This window comes from Saccopteryx bilineata, chromosome X, assembly GCF_036850765.1.
Source record: "Saccopteryx bilineata isolate mSacBil1 chromosome X, mSacBil1_pri_phased_curated, whole genome shotgun sequence".
In the NCBI taxonomy this organism is placed as follows: Eukaryota; Metazoa; Chordata; class Mammalia; order Chiroptera; family Emballonuridae; genus Saccopteryx; species Saccopteryx bilineata.
In genome coordinates, this window is record NC_089502.1 from 25,118,784 (window position 1) to 25,142,687 (window position 23,904).

General features: G+C 38.6%; 1 protein-coding gene across 5 annotated transcripts in view; it reads right to left on the reverse strand.

Moving 5' to 3' along the window:
* The window catches only part of GRIA3 (glutamate ionotropic receptor AMPA type subunit 3), a 443,444-nt gene that overhangs the window by 350,035 nt on the left and 69,505 nt on the right, over positions 1 to 23,904 (reverse strand). The window lies entirely within an intron of this gene.

Consider the following 23,904-nt stretch of genomic DNA (forward strand, 5'->3'; position numbering starts at 1 on the left):
AACTGTAGTCAGCTTTGCTTTATTTCAAAGTGGGTCACACCATCATCTCTTCCCTTTTCTGCCACAGATGTGCTTAAAAAATGTGAACCAATTTCAATATTAGCTTAAGTAGAACATAATTAACAAAGCAAGTCAACTACAACAACACCGTGTGGTGCATTCCCAAACCAAGTGGAAATGATCTTTAGATTATCTGCACTAATGCTTCCTTCTATTCATGGAAAGCAGACAGAACAGGCAGCTGATAATGTAGTGTGATTTAACGGGTTCTGCATGGTTTCCCTTATCTGTTAGGAAGCCACAGCTCAGCTTCCTTTTCAGGTGTCAGGTGTTAAAAAAAAAACATCTGTGGCTTGAAAAGGAATTAAATAGAATCTTTTTTTGCCACGTGCATGTCAAGATGAACTAATGTCTGATTGGATGATAAAATGAATGATAAAGCAGATGGGTAAATTTTGATGGGGATGGGTGGATCAGAGAAGAGGAGAAACAGTGAAGTCATTGGACACCAAAAGAAGGAAGGCATGGAAAGTGGGACAAAGGCAAGTGGAAAAGCAATTTAATTAATTTCTTGACTGCATTGTGAGAATTGAGAGTTCTGACTACCTTTGGTAACTGGCTTTCAATGTATTCTATTTGAACCTATATTGATTAGGGATGCTTCCTCTCATCAGCCAAACTCATTAGTCATTGGCTTGAGGGTAACATTTCAAATGTGATTATCAGTCACTGAATATCTCTATATGGGAAAATAATACTAGCCTCTAACTTGAGGAGTTCTAGATGACCTCCAAACGCATGCACAAAAATCTTTATATTAAAAAGAGTAAGCCAACTGGAGAATGAATCTGGGGCACCTCATGATAGGGGGCCAAAAGGAGTATTTAGAAACAAAAGAGAGTGGCTAGCTGCCACTTTGCCTTGGTCATCACCAAAAGAGACACTAAGGAGAGTCTCATTCCCAAATTAATCCTGTAAATGGAGAGTTTTGTAGTACTAGATCAAATTTTGGCCAGTACACATAATGTTCTGTATAAAATTGACAATAATAAAGTCACTGAGTGCTTAGTAGACACCAAGTACTATGCTAAATACTATACAAATATTATCTCATTTGATATTCCCAACAACCTCAGGAGATGTTGCTATTATTTCTATTTAATATATAAAAATTCTGAATCAAAAAAAAGTTCTATCTTTTTTTGTGGATAAGCCATGACTAGAACTTGAGTGTGCCTGACTCCTAAACTCAAACTTCCTGGGTCTTAAAACTAACAATGACATTAAAGAGTAATTATTGACTTAAAATAGATAGGGTTTTCAGGTTTAGCAAATAAAAACATACAATATCCAATTAAATTTGATTTTCACATATTATTTTTAATGTAGTAAGCTTCAACTTCATGCATATATTAAAATTTTTTGTTGTTGTTTATTTGAAATTAAGATTTAATTGAGGAACCTGAATTGTCTCGGGCAACCCTAGAAAGAACCCATCCTTAGTCGTGGTTATGGATCTGGAAGACTGGAGCAAGCAATCACAACTCTTCATCCCAAATGATTCAAGAGGCAGCCAGTAATTCTTAGATCCATACTTACTAGCCTGAAAGACCTAATAGATAGATGAGGACCCATGATACCTATACAAAAATAGCCTCATGGGGAAATGCAACATATTTTCAACAAGGAGAATCCTAACCTGAGTAAATTATAAACAATAATTTAGGGGGAAATAAAATTGGAGAGAGGCAAACCTATAGTTATAATCCACTTAGTGTTTTAAAAAGCCTTGATATGGGCCCTGGCCGGTTGGCTCAGTGGTAGAGCGTCGGCCTGGCGTGCAGAAGTCCCGGGTTCGTTCCCAGCCAGGGCACACAGGAGAAGTGCCCATCTGCTTCTCCACCCCTCCCCCTCTCCTTCCTCTCTGTTTCTCTCTTCCCCTCTGCAGCCGAGGCTCCACTGGAGCAAAGATGGCCCGGGCGCTGGGATGGCTCCTCGGCCTCTGCCCCAGGCGCTAGAGTGGCTCTAGTCGCAACAGAGCGATGCCCCGGAGGGGCAGAGCATAGCTCCCTGGTGGGCAGAGCGTCGCCCCCTGGTGGGCGTGCTGGGTGGATCCCGGTCGGGTGCATGCGGGAGTCTGTCTGACTGTCTCTCCCCGTTTCCGGCTTCAGAAAAATACAGAAAAAAAAAAGCCTTGATATGTTAAAAAAACAAAACAACAAACAATAAAAATAAAAATAAGGATGTTATGGTGGTAAGATACTGGTTAACAAATAAGAAACTTCTATTACTCTTATAATCATTGCTTTTGAACATCAGGGGTACAGAATTAATTAATTAATACTAGTTCACATGCGAACCTCTCATTTTAAAATTTATTACATTTATTTATCTATTTTTAAATACAACAAAACCATCATGTAACCCAAGAACTATAACATTACTGATACCTTATTTTTACCTATGTCTTCTTTCTTTATTCTGTCACCGTTTTGACCCCTCCCTCCCTCTGAGGTAACTATGATTCTGAATTTTGTATTTATCATTACCTTGGTCTTTTAAAAATATACAAACACATACCTATACAATATAATATTATTTTTTTTGCTTGTTTGAAAACTTTAGGAGTCATATTGTACAGCTGAAACTCAGACTCTAGGAAGGTGCACACATTGAAATCTTTAAGCCTGTGTATATCGATGATAAGCAGAATGAGACAAAGGAAGACCTTATAAAAATGTGGAGTGAGCAGGTGTAAGAAACCCAGTGAAAATAAAAAAGAAAAATTCCAAACTAAGCTTATAGCTTTGGTCATGGCAAAGGCAAGGGATTTAGGAGTATTATAGATCAGTATCAACCCTCAGGGAACACTAAGCTACTGTTGTCCTACAGGCAGACACAGTGGTTCATATCAGGAGAAAATCAGTAAATATTCTATTCCCTTTATATAAAACAGGTGCAGCTGCCCTGCAAATACTATTGTGCATAATTATGCTTACTCTGCCTCAAAATATATAGGGGATGTTAGCAGAAGTTCCAGTGGGGAAGACAACTGCCAAATGAGGACAGGGTTAATAACCTCTGAGAGAAGCTGGAACTTAGTGTGCCTCTGAATGGCCTCTTGCAGTGGATCCCTGGGCCCATTCCTGGCTGCAGAAAGTAGGGCTGAATGAATACTGAGCTGCCCCACAGGACAGTGTCTATGTGCTTTAGATTCTTAGAATGTTTAATCTATAAGAAACTTAAAGGACTATTTTATTCAGTGGTTTTTCAAGAATAGGTTTTAGTGTAAAATTTTTTGTCCAACTGAAATTTTATGTGAAAAAATTCAATATATGAGATAAAGTAGAGCTATTATGATTCAACAGAGTTCCAATGATGCCTCCCTATCACAAACAAACAAACAAACAAACAAAAAACTATGACACAAAGGAGGAAGTGTCTTGCACAAGGTCATGCAATGAATTATGAACCAGTCACTTAGAAATGCTTTATTAGCATCTCTACTCTAAAGCTGTCTAGGGCAGCATGGGTCAGGATTTGACTGACATGAAAGTGACTTACCCTCCTAGTTCTCAGTATAGATGGATCCACCAGGGGTTTCCCATGACTCATCTGCTGGCTGCTTCTCTCACCTTCCCCAGTCCCAAATATTAACCATAAAATTTGGTGGCAGATTGGTGGGGTTTTTTTGGGGGAGGGGTGGAACTCATGATTCTTTTGGGCAATGTCTGTTACTTTAATGTTAATCCTTAGTGAAACACATCCTTTTTTTAAAAAAATCTCAGATGTCTCTGGTAAAATGATGCTGAAAGAAATAGTTATCTTGGCAATCTCATGAAACCTCAAAGTGCAGAGAAAAGGGAAGCAGTTCATGACTACCAGTCTTAAGCTGCATGACTTTGTACAAGTTACTTAACCTCTCTGAGCCTCAATATAAGACACTAAAAATGTAGGAAGGTTCTGGAATTAGACCCTATAGGTTGAAATCCTGAATCCATCACTTACAAGGCAAATGACTTATTATCTCTGCTGCTGACCTTGTTTTTTCATCTGTAAATCTGGGATAATAATGCCTGTTTCAACATTGGTTGTGAAAGTTAAAATGAGTTCACTCATGGGAAACATCTATAACAGTGCCTGGCACATAATAGATGCTCAATAAATGCTAGGTATTTATTCATGGAACAAATATTTATTGAGCATATACTATGTGTCAGGCTCTGTTGTAGGTATTTTGTGATAAGATGAGAGAGAGAGAGCGAGAGAGAGAGAGAGAAAGAGATCCTGTCTCTTGGTTTTGAAATACTAGTGAGGGGAAAAGACAATAATAAATATGATCAATACAATATAAAGCATGTCTTAAGTTGTAAGTGTTGCTTTTGGTCATTGTCATAAAGCGAGTAGTAGATGGAGTGGTACATGGAAAATACATAGCACAGTGCCTACCATACAACTTGGCAACTAAGAAGACTTGACTTTCAGGGGGGTAAACATAGAATACAGTGTACAGAAATGTATTGTAGAATTGGGCACCTGAAACTTGTATAATTATGTTAACTAGTGTCACCTAAGAAATTCAATTAAAAATAAAATTTAAAAAGTTATTTTTCTGTTTTTTTTCCTTTTTTAAGCTCTTTTTAGCATTCTTTGTCTTCTGTTAACACTATCAGTTTACTTTCCCAAAAGTAACCACTGCACTGGACCTCACACTGAGTACCGAGGAGTCATTTTTCTTCTCTTTTACCTTCCCTACATAGTTCTTCAGTGCTCTACCCCACTCTCATTCTTAGGTAGTAACAGGTTAAGAAAGAAACCATGCTAATTTGGTTTGAGAATGTGCTATTGTCCTCTGACTCTTCCTTTCCCTAAGTAATGCCTTCCTACTAGTAAAATACTGTCCCCACTTGGGGCCTCTGTACCTTCCCAGTACAAAATATCTTGGTTGTCTGCTTCATAAGTGCCTGTCTCCATCTCTTTCTTCTTGTTGAAGATGATGTTTCTGACTACATTCTGGATTCCTGGGGACTCTAGTGTAGCTTTCCAGCAGAGTTCCCTTCAATGGTGAGTGACAAGCAAGGCTGGAGCCAGTTGTCATACCTTTATTTATAGTCCCCAAGTCTGTAGGGTCAAGACAGACAGGTATTGTTAGTGAACAGTATGGTAGCTAATTACATACACCCATATGCCAAAGGGCATCATCAAAAAATGTCAAACAACTTGATTAGCCCAAAGACCAGAATAACAATATTGTATATCATTTACAGAATACTTTTCATAGCTTTTTGAATTAGAGGTAAAAAGGAAACTGAAGTAAAAATATAGCTATGAAGAAACAAATAGTGGTATATCACAAGAAGGTCCTCCAGGTAATATAGTAGAGTGAATCCCAGGGAATCAAAGAAGCTTAGAGCTGGTAAAATCCTTAAGAGATCATTTAGTCCAATGCTTTCTAAAGCTGTGGTGTTGGTCTATGGGGAAGTTGTCCATTTGGTGAGATATGCATATATGTGTGTGTGCATGTGCATGTGTATGTGTGTGAATGTTGGGTTAAGGCTGAAAACTGTTTTTTTATTTTGTTTTGTTTGTTTGTTTGTTTGTTTTAGAGAGGACAATCTGTTTTTCTATATAACTCCTATTTTATAGCATTGTATGTAAGATCCTTTTTGTTCTAAAATAATAATACATACATGTATAAAATCAGTTCCAGACCATAACAATAAAGCGAGTTGTGATCTTTCTTCTGGTGGAAGGTCTTGCTTTCAATTTGTAAAAAACACATCAGTGAAATACAATAAAGCAAAATACAATGAAATGAGGTATGACTGTTAAATATATATAAATATAATATATGCCTCCCAAAAGATGTCCATGTCTTAATTCCTTAAATCTGTGAATTAGGTTATATGGTAAAGAGTAATCAAGGCTACAGATAAAATTAAGAGCCAGTATCAGAGTGATGTGATATGAGAAAAGCTTGACCAGTTATTGTTAGATTTGAAAGTGGAGGAGGTTATGAGCTAAGGGAAATATGTGGCCTCTGGAAATTGGGAAAGGTAAGGAAATGAATTTTCTCTCTATTACAGCCTTCAGATAGGAATGCAGCCCTGCTGGCACTTTGATTTTAGCTCAGTGAGATCCCCTACCAGACTTTTGACCTCCAGAACTGCAAATTAACAAACGTGTTAGTTCAAGCCACTCAATTTGTGGTAATTTGTTAGAATAGTAAATAGAAAACTAATACACAAGATAGTAAAAATTTAAAATTGATTACTCTCTAGATCAATCCACACTACACTCACATTTTCTTTTATTTCTCCCTCCTTACAATATTACTCATCTGAGAAGTCCAAATGTTTGGACACTAACAATCTAGTCCAACTTCCCATTCAGTACAGGAACCACCTCTCATGCGGTCATATATTACTTCTCCTTGAATACTTTCAGTGACAAGGGAGCTCAGTACTCAAAAGCAGCCCTTCCCTTGCAAGGTATCTCTGATGGTTAGGGAGCTTTTCCTTAAATTAAACCTAACTTTACCTGCCTAACCACGTGGTGGATAGAGAGTGTTGGCCTGGGATACAGAGGACCCAATGTCAAAACCTTGAGGTTGCCAGCTTCAGGGTGGAATCATCTGGCTTGAGCACAGGTTCACCAACTTGAGTGTGAGATCATAGACATGACTCCATGGTCAATGGCTTGAGTCCAAAAGTCACTGCTTTGGAGCCCAAGGTTGCTGGATTGAGCAAGGGGTCACTGGCTCATCTGAAGCGCCCCCTATCAATGCAAATATGAGAAAGCAATCAGTGAACAACTAAGGTGTCACAACTATGAGTTGATGCTTCTCCTCTCTCTCCCTTCCGGTCTCTCTCTCTCTTGCTCGCTAAAAACAAACAAAACCCCTAACTTTACCTATTAGGAACCTTGAGTGACACAAATTCCAAGTCCACACGACCTCAACTTAGTATTACAGGAAGCTTAAAAATACAATTGATGGCCTGACCAGGTGGTGGCACAGTGGATAGAGCGTCAGACTGGGATGTGGAGGACCCAGGTTCAAAACCCCGAGGTTGTTGGCTTGAGCGCAGGCTCATCTGGTTTGAGCAAGGCTCACCAACTTGAGCCCAAGGTTGCTGGCTTGAGCAAGGGGTCACTCAGACTGCTGTAGTACCCCCGTCAAGGCACATATGAGAAAGCAATCAATGAACAACTTAGGAGCCGCAGGAAGAATTGATGCTTTTCATTTTTCTCCTTTCCTGTCTGTCTGTCCCTATCTGTCCCTCTCTTTGTCTCTCTCTGTCTCTGTCACAAAAAATTACAACTGATGTAATCAGTAAATACATAATGGCTATTAGCTATTCAAATTTGTGACTTCAGTGTCTCTATGCTGCCTTCCTCCTATCAGGCCATAATTCTGCCAAAAGATTCCACTGACTCCTAAATCCCTGCCACCTCCATAAGCTCCCATTCGAACTCATTCTTTACCACCTTCACTAATGATGGGATGATGAGGACATTGCTGCCCTCTGTGTCTGCCACCTAGTTTCTGCTCCTATCACTCTACTGTACGTGCTCTCAGGTTTGATGATGACCTGCTCACTGCCAAGTCCAACTCTATTCATTGGAATCATTCAACTTGACTGCTGAGCAGCATTTGATATTGTTGGTCAACTCCTTCCCCTTAAACTCCCTTCTCCTGTTTTAAGTTAGCTGATTCTAACTACTTAAGTAATCCTTTTCACTTTCTTCTTTGTCCACTCTTTGGATGAAGATGTGCCCAGAGGTTTTGTCCTTGGCCTTCTTTTCTTCTTATTCTTTTATTTTTCACTCAACAAATATTTATGAAACTCCTGATATGTGCCAAGGGGATGAATTTTATGTAGAAACCTCTAGCTTCAGATAGACTTCTGAGTTCCAGATGCACATTTCTAACTGTTCATAAAACAGCCTCACTTGGAGGCCTTCATAGCATCACATATGCAGATCTGCTCCTCTTGTCCCAGTTTTTCCTAATGCATCACTTTTCTTCTGGTCACCCAAGCTAAAGTCTTAAGGATCATTTTTGTCTTCTCTCTCAGCCTCATTCCCCTATATCACTATTTTGTGATGCTTCATCAATTCTACCTCTACAATATATGGGGTATCTAGTTCCTGTTCATTTTAATTCAGGCTCTTATTCCTTCTCTCTTAGACTGTGAGAGTAATCTAGTAATCTCCTAACTGGTCACCTGCTTTCAGTCTTTTCCCTAATCTATCATTGGCACTATTAACTGATTACTCTCCCTTCTTTCTGATCCAAATGTCTAATCAAAATCTACCTATCCCAAATCACATTTCTGAAAGAATCTGCTCTGTGTATGAGTTGTTAATGTACTAATAAATGAATCTTTTCAGTTCAGGATTTCTCAACCTCTTCAGGCGCTAGTGACATTTTGGCCTGGGCAATTCTTTGTTGTAGGAGACTGTCCTGTGCATCATAGGAAGTCTAGCAGCATTCCTGGATTCTACCCATTAGCTGCCAGTAGGCCCACCACCATTTTTAGTTGTAAAACCCAAAATGCCTCAAAACATTGCCTAATATCCCTTGTGGGACAAAATCACTCACTGTTCTCTTCTCCCTCCTCACTCCTCATTTGAGAACAACAGGATTACCTTATGATTTCTTCTCCACAGTGAACAAGACCTTATCCTTATGAAAATGCATACATATCTAAAAGATCCCAAAGGAGTTATCTTAGTGTAGGAAAGTTACAAAGGTTAAATATCATCTTGGACTCTTCAAAACCTACCACACAAGCAGATACCTCCACGGGTGGGATTCAGCAAGCTCACACCAGTGCAATAGAACTGATAGCAAATTTTTTGTTGAGTTCGGTGAACCAGTTGTTAAAATGGCACTTGTAATCTGGATTCTCTCTAAGGTGGAAACCTTGACAGCCACCCAATGTGCAAATCACAAATTTACATTCTTTAGTCTTTTTTAATGTTTATCTGCACAACAGCATATTCTGTGCACCTGTAGTAATGTTTATTCCATCCATGGGTGAAAAAAATTGCAAGTGAGGATGTCAGTCAAGAAGCATTATGGAAATATATTAAATAACAGTTTTATTGTGTTTTTTTTTGGTCAGGTATTAATATTTTTCATTAATATTTTAAAACTCTTATAATCTAGTTTTGTGTACCTTTTAAATTATTTTTATTTAAGTATTAAATGTATGAAATAATAAACTACCTTTTAGTATATATATTTTTTAATACTTTAAAATGGTCATTAGGACATGGAACCACTTCTCAAATTATTTGAATCCCACCACTGCATACCTCTCTGGGTTTGTCTAAGTTGGCCATATGTGTTTAACCTAGGAATGTAGCAGAGGAATAATTATATAAAGGATGAAGGTGGCAGGGATGATTTGGAGTAGTAGCCAGGTCATATCTTCCCTTGGTTCTTATAGATCAGCCTCCTCATCCCCCTGAATATGCTCTGGTCTTGAGTTCTAGTAACCACAGTAAATGCACATATGTATCAGAGTCAGAATAAGGTGTCAGCTTCTTTCTCCAGCTGAAAATTCCATGGCTTAATTACCATCTTCAGAGTAATTCCCTTGAACATTTTGTTCAACACTCAGGAGTACACTGCCTTCCAACAGATAACTAGTTATTTTTCCAATTACATGACATGTATCTAAATGCTGGCAAAGAAAATACTCATTATTAATATTTGATCCTACTTGAATATAATGTCTTGCAAATATAGGCATTAATATAAGAACACATATATTTTGGAAAAATCATTTTACAACTGTAAGTGCATACCACCATTCCATAGCAGTGTCAGAAATGGAAGGAAAAGTACTATAATGGCTTGGGGTAAGACGGTACTTGTTAGACCCATTTATGTCAAGACAATATAGTTAAGTATTGGAGCTCAGGAAGTTTAAATCATTTTCTCATTCACTAATTAACATATTAATTAATTAAGTAAAATTTTGAGTGCCTACTATGTGATAAATACTGTCTAGGTGCTAGGATACAGCAATGAACAAAACATACAGGATCTCTGTTGTCGTGGCGCTTACAGTCTAGTATTGGCAGCAAATGTTAATAAAATAATCCTAACAATATGTGCTTACAGTGTATGATTACCATTGCCTTCCCTGAGGGAGAGAAGCATTTGATGCACTTGGGGCACTGAAAGAAGACCTGCTTGGCTGGTGTGTGGCTAGTAAAGCAGGAGGATGCATGATAACTCTGGTATAAGGCGGGGACCCAATCATCAAGGACCTTATAGGACATTGGTAAGGAATTTAAATTTTATTCTAAGGATCATGAGAGAAAATCTTTGAAAGATTTTCATTATGGGTATTCCATGTGCTGATTTATATTATAAAAAGTTTTACCTGTACACTAAATCTCTATGGCTTATTTATTTTATCACTGGGGTGGGGTTGTACCACTTATTTCCTTCACCTTTTTCACCCATCCCCACCACCCTCCCCTCTGGCAATTATCAGTTTGTTCTGTTTCTTTGAGTCTGTTTTTGTTTTGTTTGTCTATTTGTTTTGCTTTTATTTAGATTCCACATATAAGTGAAATCGTATGGTATTTGCTTTTCTCTGTCAAACTTATTTCACTTAGCATAACACCCTCTAGGTCGATCCATGTTGCCGCAAATATCAAGATTTAATTTTCATCCATTGTATGCCTGAGTAATATTCTATTGTATATATGCACTAAATCTTCTTTATCTAATTGTCTATTGGTGGACACTTAGGTTGCTTCAATATTTTGACTATTGTAAATAATGCTGCAATGAACATAGGGATGCGTATATCTTTTTGAATAAGTGTTTTTATTTTCTTCCAATAAATACCCACAAGAGGAATTTCTGGGTTGTATGGTAATTCTATTTGTAGCTTTTTGAGGAATCTCCATACTGTTTTCCATAGTGGCTCTACCATGTATAATCCCACCAACAATGAATAAGAGTTCCCTTTCCTCCACATCGTTACCAACACTTGTTATTTGTTAACTTTTTGATAACAGTATTCTGACAAGTGTGAGGTGATATCTAATTGTGGTTTTGACAGCATTCCAGGTCAATGTTTTATCCACTGTGCCACCACAGGCCAGGCTATATTTCCAGTTATAAAATAAATAAATTATGAAAATATAATGTGGTACAGGGACTATTGTCAATAATATTGTAATAACTTTGCACAGTGACAACTGGTTTCTAGATTTGTGGTGATCACATCTTAAAAATGTCCGATCACTATGTTGTACACCTGAAACTAATAATATATTGTATGTCAACTATACTTTAATAATAAAAATTTTAAAAAGATATGCTAAATGAAAGAAGCCCAGCCCATTTTGTATATACTGTATACTGAATGTAGAGTACATACAGTACCAATAATGTACTGTACTATGTATTGTAATATATATGCTTCACATGCTATAATGATTACATTTGTATCAAGTTGTACTATTGGTTCTCGACTCCCAATAATCATCTTCATTACAAATAACTCCACAGAATTGTCATTCTTCCCAGTTTCTGCCATTCACTCATGCATCTCCATCAGTCATCTAAAGTAGTCAGGGTACTGTCTTGAGTTGCAACTCATTTTATATAGGATTTAGTACAAGACTTAACTGGAAAACTAACTGATCCAGTCACAGTTATGAAACAATTTCTAAAGTTGGGCAGAAAAGTGATAAACTACTGTGATGCCTTTGAATCAGCCCTAAGATTTGTCATAGACAGATAAGAGCTTCAAGTTTGATATTGTGCAATATAGCATTTAAAAACTAATTTCTTGGCCCTGGCCGGTTGGCTCAGCAGTAGAGCGTTGGCCTGGCATGCGGGGGACCCGGGTTCGATTCCCGGCCAGGGCACATAGGAGAAGCGCCCATTTGCTTCTCCACCCCAACCCCTCCTTCCTCTCTGTCTCTCTCTTCCCCTCCCGCAGCCAAGGCTCCATTGGAGCAAAGATGGCCCGGGCACTGGGGATGGCTCCTTGGCCTCTGTCCCAGGCGCTAGAGTGGCTCTGGTCCCGGCAGAGCGACGCCCCTGAGGGGCAGAGTGACACCCCTGAGGGGCAGAGCATCGCCCCTGGAGGGCGTGCTGGGTGGATCCCGGTCGGGCGCATGCAGGAGTCTGTCTGACTGTCTCTCCCCGTTTCCAGCTTCAGAAAAATACAAAGAAAAAACACCTAATTTCTTTAGTTTTAAAAATTTCTTTTCTGTACTGGCATTGTTTATTTTTTATTTTACAATTACGTTTATTGAGGTGACATTGGTTAATAAAATTATATAGGTTTCTGGTATACAATTCTATACTACATCATCAGTACATTGCTCTGTATGCCCACCACCCAAAGCCTAGTCTCCTTCTGTCACCATGTATTTGAGCACTTTTATCCTCATCATCAGCCTCATACTCTCCGTTCCCTCTGGTAACCACCCAGTGGTGGGATTCAAATAAGTTAAAACCGGTTTTCTGCCCTAATGACCATTTTAAGTATAAAAAATGATATACTGAAAGGTAGTTATTATTTCATGCATTTTAATACTTAAATAAGAACAATAAAAGAGGTACACAAAACTAGATTATGATATGAGAGAGTTTTAAAATACTAATAAAAATATTAAATAATACCTGACAAAAAACAATATAAATGTTATTTAAGATATTTCTATGTTGCTTCTTTTTGTATGTGACAGAGACAGAGAGAGGCACAGATAGGAACAGACAGACAAGAAGGGAGAGAGAGATGAGAAGTATCAATTTTTTGTTGAGATTCCTTAATATCCTCAGTTGTTCATTGATTGCTTTCTCATATATGCCTTGACCCGAAGGGGGGGGTTGCGGCTGCAGCAGAGCAAGTGACCCCTTGCTCAAGCCAGTGACCTTGGGCTCAAGCCAGTGACCTTGGGATTCAAGCCAGTGACCTTTGGGCTCAAGCCAGTGACCATGAGGATATGTCTATGATCCCACGCTCAAGCCAGTGACCCCACGCTCAAGCTGATAAGCCTGCACTCAAGCCGGATGAGCCTGTGCTCAAGCCGGTGACCTTGGGGTTTCGAACCTGGGTCCTCCGTGTCCCAGTCTGATGCTCTATCCACTGTGCCACTGCCTCCATATTGCTTCTTGATTGGCATCCTCACTTGCATTTTTTTCACCTATAGATGGAATAAACATTACTACAAGTGCTTAGAATATGCTGTAGCACAGATGAATGTTAAAAAAAGAGTAAGGAATGTAAATTTGTAATTCCCACATTAGGTGGTTGCCCAGGCACCCACTTAAAGTGAACCCTGATTACAACTGCTATTTTAACAACTGGCTCACCAACCTCAACAAAAAATTAGGTATCAGTTCTGCCAAACCAGTGTGAACCAACTAAATCTCACCACCGTAACCACCATACTGTTGTTAGTATCTATGAGTTTTGCTTGTTGGTTTGTTTTGTTTATTCATTTATTCCTTTCAGTTTTATAGTCCACATATAAGTGAAATCATGTTATTTCTTGCTCTTTTCATCTGACTTATTTAATTCAGTATAATACTCTTAAGATCCATCCATTTTACGCAAATGGCAGTATTTCATTCCTTTTTATGGTTGAGTAGTATTCCATTGTGTGTGTGTATGTGTGTGTGTGTGTGTGTGTGTGTGTGTGTGTATTAATTACATCTTTTTCACCCAATCATTCATTGCAGGACATTTAGGTTGTTTCCATGTCTTGGCTAGTGTAATGCTTGAAAGCCATTTTCTTTAATTTTGCAGCTCATTCTGGGCTCAACCTTAGCACTTCAGGCATGTGTCATAGATCCAGACTTTTACCACTCTGGCCATCTTCCTCTTGATGTGGTTCAGTTTGTTAAATGTCACTCTTAGAGTCTGGTGTCTGGGACTGAGCACCATACTGTAATTGAGGCTGAACTATTCCAGAAGACAGTGAACTGATGCTCCCCACTGCCTATTTTGGACTAGACATCATGTATTTACCAGTGATGCCTAGGATGGCATTAATTTATTTGTGTGTGTGTGTGTGTGTGTGTGTGTGTGTGTGAGACAGACAGATCAAAAGGGAGAGAGATGAGATGCATCAATTCTTTGTTGTGTCACCTTATTTGTTCATTGGTTGCGTCCTCACATGTGCCTTGACCGGGGGGCTACAGCAGAGCAAGTGATCCCTTACTCCAGCCAGCAACCTTGGGCTCAAGCTGGTGAGCCTTGCTCAAACCAGATGAGTCCATGCTCAAACCGGCGACCTTGGAGTTTTGAACCTGGGTCCTCCGCATCCCAGTCCAACACTCTATCCAGTGCACCACCTCCTGGTCAGACTAATTTTTTTTTATACCAATCCATTGTAGAATTCTACGGCATCTATTCTTACTTTGTGGTCTTAAATTATATCCTAGTTATCTTTTAAGGAACTTCCACAAAGCCAGGCTTCCTCTAACCTTGGAAATGTGGTATTAAATTTTTTTGTACTTAAATACCTTTTTGTGGTAATTTTTACCCTTTTAAAATGTCCTCAGAGTTTTGATACAGCCTTTTAAATCATGATTTGGTTAATGAGCTTATCAGCTGTCATTCCTGTTATATGTCATCTATAAATTTGACCAGCCTGCCTCGGTTAGCATTATCCAAGTTATAGAAAGAAATACTGAACAAAATAGTTAAGTATAGAATCATTTGGCAGGGTACTTAATTCTTTACCTCCACACTTTACAGCAGGGGTCCCCAAACTGTAGCCCCCTGAGGCCATTTATCCGACCCCGCCACACTTCCGGAAGGGGCACCTCTTTCATTGATGGTCAGTGAGAGGAGCACAGTATGTGGCGGTGCAGCAAAGTGCGGCATCACTCACGTACAGTACTACTTCCGGTGACACGGGACGCACGTGTCATGGCTCCAGAAGCGCGTCATATCACTTGTACAGCTAGCAGTGACAAATATGGAACCGGACATTGACCATCTCATTAGCCAAAAGCAGGCCCATAGTTCCCATTGAAATACTGGTCAGTTTGTTGATTTAAATTTACTTGTTCTTTATTTTAAATATTGTATTTGTCCTCGGTTTTTTTGTTTTGTTTTGTTTTTACTTTAAAATAAGATATCTGCAATGTGCACAGGAATTTGTTCATAGTTTTTTTTATAGTCTGGCCCTCCAATGGTCTGAGGGACAGTGAACTGACCACCTGTGTAAAAAGTTTGGGGACCCCTGCTTTACAAGATGATAACAATTAGGTAATAAATACTCTGGATAAAGTTCTTCAGTCTGCTCCAGATACATCTTTAGTATATTTGTGGGTTAGGCAACACAAATAATTCTTAATACTGACCTTCATTGTTTAGACATGTTTATAGGTCTAGATTTTCGAGAAATAAATAACTGGGATGATTTTCTTCTCTCATGTTCTCATAATTTCCTACCATGTATCTTTATTATTTATCATTGAATTTTATAGGGAAGAAGTAAAAAAAAAAGGATGGTGGGAGGATACAGGGGAGTATCTTATGTTAAAGAATGAATCAGCCCTGGTGAGATAGCTTGGTTGGTTAGAGCATCGTCCCAAAGCGCAGAGGTTGCTAGTTTGATCCCCAGTCAGGACACAAACAAGAACAGATAAAAGCTCCTGTCGCTCTCTTTCTCTCTCCCTTCCCCTTTCTCTCTGTAAATTCAATACAATAAAGGCCTGACCTGTGGTGGCGCAGTGGATAAAGCGTCGACCTGGAAATGCTGAGGTCGCCGGTTCGAAACCCTGGGCTTGCCTGGTCAAGGCACATATGGGAGTTGATGCTTCCAGCTCCTTCCCCCTGTCTCTTTCTCCTCTCTCTCTCTCTGTCTCTCTCTTTCCCTCTCTCTCTCCTCTCTAAAATGAATAAATAAAAAAATTAAAATCAATACAATAAATATTTAAAAAATGAACAGACCACCAGAAGAATCAGGAAACTATTCCTTTATACTCTCTAACTCAAACATTGTGCCATTTACTAAGGTCCAAGTTTTATTTGTCATCAGGAAGTAAATGGCCTACCCATTTCACAAGTAGAATGATTGATTTCTGATAAGCTTCAGGGATCCATAGTCCTTGCATAGTAGACTTAAAAGAAACTATCAGTTGCCTTGTAAAATTTCTCCAGTGCAATCCTGAAGGGAAGGAACTCTTCAAAAAGCATCTTCACAATACCCTAGATTCATAGTTACACAAAACAACTCACCTTATTGCTCCATTAAAAATTGATACTACCTCAGTCCCCTCAAATATGTTCCAAAAGTCTGAAGGGCAAATAACCCATTTTTCCTCTAAGGAAAAGGGCAAATTTTTCTAACTTGAATTCAATTGGTTGGATTTTTAAAAGCAATTCCCCACACTTGGTTTGGGAGGACATTATGGGTCAATGTAGAACTTTGTGTCAATGAAGTCCAGTCAGAGGTGTTTGTCTTGTCAGGCAAATTTAAGTGGGTTCTTGCAGGACACTGCATAGTCCAGCTACTCACTACTTTAAAGGTGCTTTTTTTGGGAATGACTGACAGGTATTCTAGCTTGAATCTGAGAACAAAACACTCTGATATCATCTCCCACAAGTTCCCCATACAGCTTTCTTCTAAAACAGAAAGAAATCACTTGGAAGAGAGAAATTTCACTTATTGAGACTAATTAGAAAAAGACACAGCTTTTTAACAAGGGCACTAATGAGAGGTAGGCACTTACTTTAAAAGTGTTTTCCATGTCTACTGACTCACTAGACCTGTGTTGTCTAATCTGGTAGCCTGAAGGTACATGTGGCTATTTGAGTTAAAAATTATTTAAAATTAAATAAATATAAAGATTCTGTTTCTCAATCACACTATCCACATTTCCAGTGTCCCATAGCCACATTTATTGGACAGTGCTGATTTGGTAGGTCCTATTAAAGTTCCCTCCTGTGTGTATCCTCCTAAATGTTTTAGATCCTAATTTAACCAGCATTTATTCAGTACTCACTCTGTTCTAGACATAATACTGGCATCTTTCATACTTTTGGAGGAGGGCATTGTTTAATGGTTAATGTAAACTGCCAGTGTCTAGGGAGAGTAGGTAGTTGCCTTGTAGCATGATTTGATGGCCCCTACAAAGCCTTCCTGCCTTCAATTGTCTTCTTCATTACTATTACAAAGTTTGAAACACCCACCTTTGTAGGCTAGAATGGTGAAATTCTCTGTTAAATGACTAATGTGGCTTGGAAGGGGAATGTAAGGTCAGTTTTACTCATGACTATTTCAGTATGGATTGGTTTGTCAGATAACCATGATTTAAACTGAGAACCAGACACTGAGGGAATACGGCACAGGTCATTCACATTCTGAAGTTTGGTAGTAGGAGTCAGGAAAGATCTGAGTCTTTCAGTTATCTCCTACAACAGTGCCTCTCCATTTGGGGTCATCATAGTATGTGGGCCTTTTGCCAGCTGAAGGCAATGCTGGGTGCTTATTAGGGCAGAAACAAAGGGAGGGGTAAAGTTGCTAACAACAAACCCTGTCAACACTGCTGTTTGCTGAAGTCAGGTTCCAATCTTCACTGTTTTTTGATCAGACATGATTGTTCAAACAGCTTTTTAACCTACGTGTGTCAATTTTTTTTTCTTTTTTTTTTTTAAGATTTTATTTATTCATTATAGAGAGGGGAGAGAGAGAGAGAGAGAGAAGGGAGGGAGGAGCTGGAAGCATCAACTCCCATATGTGCCTTGACCAGGCAAGCCCAGGGTTTTGAACCGGCAACCTCAGCATTTCCAGATTAACGCTTTATCCACTGTGCCACCACAGGTCAGGCAATTTTTTTTAAATGGAACAGTACCTAGTACTATGCCAGATGCCAGAGAGGTAGAATTCTATTCTTAAATTCTCTTTCATATGTCTCTTTCATATTCTTAAATTCTCTTCCTTAGGGCATTTATAGCTGGCCTAGAGACACCAAGACCTCACCTTTCCTCCCCACTTTTCACTTCTTGTGTATTGCCTGGAACCCACCTTCACCGCTCTTATCCTAGTCCTTTTTTTCAACCTCACTTCTGACTTGTTCCAGGTCAAAGTCTATGATTAATAAGGAAGAATGGGAAAGATAAGAGAAAATTAATACTCCTTCTTTTTCCCTTCAGTAGTGTTTTGAAAAGTACAGGGCACAACCCAACTAGTGGATTATGAAATCAATGTAGTAGCCTTTAAAAAATTAAATGAAATAAAATTTAAAAAATGCCAAACAGTATCCATGTAGTAAGTAAATATTTTTTCATAAAACTTTTGAAGTAGTTATCAAATATCTGCATGTGTGTTGTGAGGCATTAAATAAAATGTATTTATGTATCACCTTACACTGTTGTAGCTCCATGCCTTGTCCCAAGCCTAGCACTAGTTTAGTCTACAACTATGTGTCTTCACTGTTTATCTCCTCCTGCAGAAGTCCCATCTGATTTCTTCTCCTTTTTCCCCAATTCACCCCTTCTTCCTAGACCTTCCTAGCCTCCATCTGAAGTTACCCTCCACCCCATGCAACTGACACCCTTTTGAATTGCCACCTGAGGATGGGAGCTGGAGGAATCTCTGTTCCTATGTTCTCATATGGGAGTGATTAGGGAACATGTGTTACTAAACTTTTGAGTTGGGACTGTGAATATATCTTTGCATGGAAGCCTGGAATCTACATGCTTTAATGGGCAGCTCTTGTACATAGGACAACTGTATTCTGGCCAAATTACACATCTTATTTTAGAACGCAATCTATCTGTGTTCTGAAAAACCACTAGTGCAAAGTGTCATTTCAATGGATTTCTACTTTAATGTTTTGCAGCAACACATAACAGCTGAGTCCTCTTCTATGAACTTTGCAGATGATCCTTCAGTGGTTTGAAAATAAGACTGTTTCCTGTGGTGCTTAACTTGCACCACAGGGAAGAATCTGGTGAAAAGTAGCTAGAAATGACTAGAATTAAGTAAATACGTGTAACTTATAGAATGCTATTTCAGCTGTAGACAAAGTGAGTAGCCCCCTCTAGCGCATTGCTGCTCGGTCATGTATTAAACTTGTAACTTTTATGTGCTGCCAATGAGTACATCTGACCACATCAGAATTGTCTCTTTGCTTCAACAGAAAGATAAATTAGGTTTCTCATTCTCTTTATGCAATGACATGCAAAATTAAAGGCTTTATATTTTCAGATAACAATGGCATTGCCTGAAAGAAGCTGCATATTTAGTCACAAAAACAAACAAACAACACTCCAGTAAGTCCTCAGAGGTTGCCCAAGGACATGTAAGTGAGGTAATGAGCACATGCTGTCTAATTTTAGGCATTGGGACCCAGTGACTGGGGTCTTGTCTCCCTATTGTCTATCAGATATAGTCTGAACCCGTCAGACTGAAGTTCACATGAGAAAACATGATGTACAGAGTGGTACATAGCAGGTGCTCTGTAAATAGTGCATATTTGTTTTCTACCTCATGGTTCTCCATCATTAGGGCTTATGATCTATCCAATATTGTCTCCTGAAATTCTCCAATAAGAACTTTCTACCCCAGCCTAGCTTGATCTTTCTATGCCCAACATACATCTTACTCATTCCTGCTGCTGAACATTTGTCTATACTGTTTTCCCATTTTGGAATGGCATTTCCCAAATCTCTACCATTATAATTCTTGCCTGGCTTTAAAAACCTGACTGAAGCTCCTTCTTTCATAGAGCTTTAGTCCTCCTTTGTCCCTTAAGAGACCTATTCTTTCTCTGAGTGCCAGCAACATTTGGGCTGAGCCCCCATGTTGGTATTTGATCACAGCATGCCTCAACCAAGCTATGCCCTGCTTGCATCATGACTGTGAATGTAAACTTCTATCAATGGCTGAGAAGCTTTTGGAGAGCCAGGAAACACATAACACATGTTCTTTTAGTTTTGTGTCAGGCTCAGTATACGGTTCATAATGTAAACCTTTAAGGAGCTGGTAATATAAATTGATCCTGCATAGCAGAATTCTCCAGTTCTGTTTTCTGTCATTGCTGACTCAATCTCTGACTCTTATTTTACCTTTTCTGAGCTCTCACTTCTCTTTAGCATACTTTCAAGGACAATAGTTACATACACTAAATAGATGTTTTATGGATTAGCCATAATGAGTGTAAAACATGTAAAAATATGATGATCTGTAGAAACCCTGTTATGAGAATAATAATAATTACAGCTGCACTTGGTTAAATGCTCTAGAAGTCATATAGAAGATGCCTTCTCTGGGGAAAAAAAGCAGCCAACTGTACTAGCAAATAGTCAATTATGAGTACTTAATTTTATTTTATTGTTTGTGATTTTTCTTTCTGTGCACATATGAGCCTTAGTTGTCTTTTCTATCTTAAATTTTTAAAAATTTTAATTTATGGTGTTGACATGGTTTCAAGTGTCCCACTCAATATAACACCATCTACTCACTACATTATGACCCTCAGACCCCACGCAAAGTCTCCTTCCACCCCCATTTCTTCCCCTTTGTCCTCTCCCCCTACCTTCAGCCCACCTTTCCCGCTGGCTATTATTACCCTGTTGTCTGTATATACATGTAATATAAATATGATTTTGGCTAATCCTCTCACTTAAATGAAACCTCTGATGAAATTAGTTGAAGATCAATCTTTATAGGGTCTAGGTTCCCCAAAGCAATGCTACAGACCCAGTGACTTTATGGCTATGTTCTGCTAGCCTTTACCCTTGAGGCTTCCATTGTGGCCAATGTTCCTTCCCATGTTGGTTGTCATATGTCACTAAGGAATCTCAGCTCCAGAGTTGTGTGGGTGGTACTACTGATCATAAGTGTCAGCCAGACAGTAATGTCACTTGAGGGCATACCAAGTGCAGAGTCCTTTAACATATGCCTGGGAGAGACACAGAGAAAAAAAACCATATATTCCCTTTAACTGTGAAAGGATCTCTTGTTTTATAAAAGGCTTGAAAGATAGAAGAATCTTTCTCTCTGCAAACCAGATGCACTTAGATTGTTCAGGATGCCTTCCATGTATTCTTGGTTGAAGGCAAAGAGATGACCTGTTGTTAGTTCCATCTGCACTAAGAACCTCCAACTGTAAGATGTTTTAAAGGAAGTATTCTTTGGAACTCATTCCGTGTCCCTGTCTTTTTCCTTATTTATCTGACGACCTGACTCATCATACACAACGAATTTCTATAAAGTGTTCTGAGATTTCCAAGTCAAAATTATTTTGTGCGTAATCAATAATTTCTCTGAGTAGAGCATGTGAATATATTTGATGGAAAAATAATTGAATGATAACAAAATTTTCCTTCTCTTTTATCTATCCAGCTAATTCAGAAAAGTGTTATCAATGTGCTGTCACTAATTAAACAAATATTTATGTGTTTGGCCATCAGAATTAGAAATCAACAGGCAGATCTTTCTTTCTTTCTTTCTTTCTTTCTTTCTTTCTTTCTTTCTTTCTTTCTTTCTTTCTTTCTTTCTTTGTTTCTTTCTTTGTTTCTTTCTTTCTTTCTTTTGTTCTTTCTTTCTTCTTTCTTCTTTCTTTTTTTAAATTTGCTATGCTTCATCAGTTAGCTGGCACTGGCTTTCTCTCTTCTGGAGGTTGGACTACTATATGATTATGTATTGTGAGGTTTTTGTTGTGCTTTTTCTCTGAAGATCTCAGCATGAGCAGCTTTGAAAGGATTATAGCGAATATACTTTAAAAGACATTTTGAGTGCCAAAAAACATTCCTTTTCATGAGTACTGCTTTCACTTTCAAAGTTTTTTGAATTCTTCTTTGGTGGAGAGTCACCTAGTTTCTGGCCCTGCCCTGCCCCATGCCTTCCTCCCCTCCTCTTGGTCCACCACAATGCCAAGCAGCCTATGCTTTTGAGGAATTGTGGAGTGAGTTGGTGCAGAAGTGACTATTCCAGCATCTTCTATATAGTGAGGAGGTATTATTAAGAACTACATTATTTTCTTACATTGTTTTTTCTACACTGTTCAGAATTTTTGAGTTTTCTAATTTGGCTTTTCCCCTCTTTTTTGTTTTTGTTTTTATTGCTTTAGATTTTAGAGTATATATTCAGTACACACCACATGGTGCCAATTTCATTTTATTGGCCCATATAAAGGGCAAATAAACCTTTGTTTTTAAGAGGAGAAGATAAAGAGCCAATTATCCTGGCCCTCTCTGTATTTCCTATCTGAGCTTATAATCTAGTTATGCCTCTTTATAAAAGATTCTGCCATTTGTGCCCTCTTACCATATTTTCTGGTATGTTGTTGCTATGACATAACACATTTTCCAGTGAATACCTTACCTCATAATGAACTGAATTATTATTTTATTAGCTGTCATTGCCTTGTTTATGCTCTGAGATCCCATTAGGAATGGACCAAGTGCTGAGGGAAATACTCCACTCCTCTGAACTGAAGGTTTCCTGTTACCAATATGTTACCACAACATATGTAATGGTCAGATTTATGTAGATTATCACCCAATCAATTTCTGGGAGCTGGGGTTGCAATGCTTGCTGCCTGCTTGGAATGTAATTTCCTCTAAGAAGCTCACTCAAAACTAGCCAATCCTGCAGATAGTTATTGCCTCTACATATCACTTTGCCACTCTAGTTATAATAATATCATCAATATACCAGAGTCAGAAACGTTTGTGGATTGTATTCCAATAGAGGAAGTACAGGTATATCTTGTTCTATTGCACTTTGCTTCATTGTGCTTCACAGATGTCATGTTTTTGACAAATTGAAGGCAGGACCCTCCACCAGCAACTAGACTATGCTTTGCTGTGTTGCAATACTCACTTTATTGCAGTGGTCTGGAACTAAACTTGATGAAATATACCTGTACAAATCCATTTGGGTAGAGACATTGGAGAAGCAGCATGAGGACCAAGAAGGTGACATGGGGATGACTCCATTGTTGTTTGTGAAAGTGATGGACTCAGAGACAATGAGGGAAGTTGGAAACAGGAAATTCTCTACCCTGCTGAGTCCAAAGTCACAGGCCAGTTTGTAAGGGGTTATTTGGACTTTTACCACTGGACAAACCCCTGGCACCCAAGTGTTAGCACCTGTGAGACTGCTAGCTCATAAAATGCTTGGATGACAGCATCATTTTTATCTACAAGGATTGCAATATTTTTCTGAAACACCATGGTGTTACTTGTGAAAATGGAAGGAAGCAAGAAGAAAATGCGTGGAATATTTTTGGCTATAAAAAAAGAGGCCATTGTTTCTCTAATTTTAGTGGTGACTTTCCTTTCAAAAAAAGAAAACATAAAAAAGGTAACTATGTAGGAATTATTCATAGGAGTGCTTCTTGCTCCTATCAACAAGCTAACAGTTTTATATACCTATTACTTCTCCTCAAATACTTACTGTTCATAGTTTTAACCTCTGATCATCAAATTCCCTGCAGAAGACATCCTACTCTTTCTTTCATTTATAGATCTTAAGCATAAAAGGACCTAGAATTAAAGGCAGAAATAGTAGGAATAGCTCCTCAAAAGAAGTAAGAAATCATTGAATTGTACATATTTGGTAAATACAGGTAGATTCCTTAGTAACTGGAAGGTCCAGCAAATTCTCAAGGCACCAGACATATTTGCAGGACTTTGACAAGGGGAGCTAAGCCCTTAGGGATGAAATAGTAGGAGATCTGGGCTACAGGTATGTTAGTCATAAAGGCCTGTAAGATATAAAAGACAGGAAACCGAAGCTCAGAGAAGGCAAGCAATTTTTCTCATAATTCCTATTTCACCGATAAAAGAAACCGAAGCTAAGAGAATTAACATGACTTGATGGACATCACACAGTAGCAAATGTTAGAAATAGGAAATGAACCTGGAAATATCTCAAATACCCTAA